The sequence below is a fragment of the Eulemur rufifrons genome, chromosome 7, assembly GCF_041146395.1.
Source record: "Eulemur rufifrons isolate Redbay chromosome 7, OSU_ERuf_1, whole genome shotgun sequence".
In the NCBI taxonomy this organism is placed as follows: domain Eukaryota; kingdom Metazoa; phylum Chordata; class Mammalia; order Primates; family Lemuridae; genus Eulemur; species Eulemur rufifrons.
In genome coordinates, this window is record NC_090989.1 from 105,504,657 (window position 1) to 105,506,990 (window position 2,334).

Sequence of the window (2,334 nt, forward strand, 5' to 3'; positions counted from 1 at the left end):
TACCTTGCACACTTGCCTCACAGAGTGATGATGAGAATCAAGAGAGATAATAGATGTGAAAGGATTTTGAAATTAAAAGTACTGTGCAAATGTAAGTGATTATTACGAAAAAAGACGCTGCTTTTCCTCAGCTGAGAACCTATAGGTTGATAGAGCTGCAAGGAACCTGAGAAATCAAGTCCAACCCCTAATTTTGTAGACGGGAAAACTTTGACCCAAAGTGTAGTGAAATGCACAGATAATTCCCATAATTTTAGATATGACACTAATTAGAGTACTTTGAGCAAGACAGTGTGCTAAGTGCGTTACATATATTATCTTTTTTAATCTTTTCAATGTCTTCATTAGGCACATACGAGGCTCAGGAAACTGACCTGCCCAGGGTCACATACTAGTATCTGGTAAGGCCATGATTCTCAGTGAAGAGTTTTTGGTGCCAAAGCCCATGCTCTTAACCACCTTGCTATACTGTCTAATAGTTGTGAACCATTTTTTCAGGGTGGCTAATAAGCATTAAAAATAAACTTCTTTCTTTTCTCTTTGACTATGATGTGCAAGAAAGTACTCCACCAACACATAGAAGCCAACGAGAACTCCGTTTACAATAAACTACACCTATGGGACAAGGAAGATATCCTATTTCTTAAGAACCAACTGCACAGGGGCATCACCTGGAGCTAGTGTAACGACCTTCTGAGTTTGGTGACGGGAAAAGCCATGAGTAAAGGCCGGGCAGTAGCTGCAGGGAGCCACCGAGATCCTCCTGATGTACCTGCAGGAGCAGAACTGGCCCTGCAGCACCCAGGACGTGTTTAGGAACCTGCAGCAGGAACACGGACTGAGCAAGGCAGTGGTGGTGAAGGCGCTGAACAGCTGTCCCAACAAGACAAGATCAAAGAGAAGACATACGGCAAGCAGAAGATCTATTTTTCTGATCAGAACCAGTTTGATATGGTGAGTGATACTGACCTCCAAGGCCTGAATGCCAAAATTGTGTCCCTCATTGTTAAGGTGCAGAGCTTGCAGCAGACCTGCCGCCACATGAGGCTGAGCTGAAGGAGTTAACTAGTGCCCTGACCACACCAGAGATGCAGAAAGACATTCAAGAGTTACAAAAGTGTGCTATATACAGAGAGAGATCGAAGAACATTTAAAGCCGCTACCAACCATGTGATCCCAGAAGAGAAAGGGCAGGTATGCTCTCTCTAGAGGCAGAAGTAGTGTAAGGAATGGAGGAAGAGGAAGAGATGGCAGCAGAGCTGTCTGATGCAATCCTTGAAGGATATCCCAAGAGCAAAAGGCAGTTCTTTGAGGAAATTGGGATAGAGACAGATGAAGATTACATTGTCAAGCTCCCAGACCCCCGAGGCCCTCCGTTGGGAATGGGGATGGAAACAAAGATGTTGTAGACTGGCTACCTTGTTTAGGTTGGCTTTGTTATGGTTGTTATTGCTGTGCCTGCTCTTTCCACCTTTGAACAGAGCATTTGGGTAAACTGAAGTATTGGGTGGAAGGAGTGAGGGCTGGTGGCCAAGAGTGGGTGACCATGCCTATTTCATTGTCCACATTGCAATGGCTTGCACTTAACACTTAGACTTAGAACAATGCCAAAGGAAAGCATTTGGCAATGTTTATTGTAATATAACTGATATAAAAATATTTAATTTCCTCTAGATAGTCAAACTTCTCAGATATCAAACCTCAGGCAGGCAAAAGAGAGCCACAGGGACAGGGTAGAGAGAAGCTACTATACACCAGCATTTTGAGGAGCCCAGGGCTCACCCAGGACTCTCTTGGGTTGTGTATGCCAGGAGACCTTTTGAGTATTTTCCATACCCCAAGTCCTGGGAGAAATGCAGGCAACACTCAAAGATGATAGAGGCTTGGATACACTTGACAGAAAGGCTGGGGGTGGTTTTGAGGCCCAGTTAATTTTCCAAAATGGTAGATTTAACAAAGTTGCAAAATAAAAAATTTCAAATATGTAAAAAGAATCAACTGCACATCTTGGATATCCTTCTCTTTAGTATTCTAAAACCACTATCTACATATTTTTAAACAGATGCTGTGATACATAAGCAACAATGGTTTACTTATTTGCAATCTATAAGTCCTTTAACATAAAATATATGCAATTGAAAATGGGAAGCTTTTATAACATAAGAGATTCCCATGTTTTGCCATTTTCAGATGTAGTAGCCACCATCACACACAAACTAGCTCTAACCTCTATAACCAGTAGCATATTGTGGAAATAATGGAGTGTGACTTCATTTCAAATTCAGTGTATATGGGAATTTCCAGTTCTAATATTTGTTTGGATGATTGATTTTC

The 2,334-nt window shown here is 42.0% G+C and overlaps 1 pseudogene; it reads left to right on the forward strand.

Moving 5' to 3' along the window:
* Window positions 1-717: 717 nt before the first annotated feature.
* Window positions 718-1,326, forward strand: LOC138386571 (homologous-pairing protein 2 homolog pseudogene; annotated as a pseudogene).
* The last annotated feature ends 1,008 nt before the right edge of the window (window positions 1,327-2,334 follow it).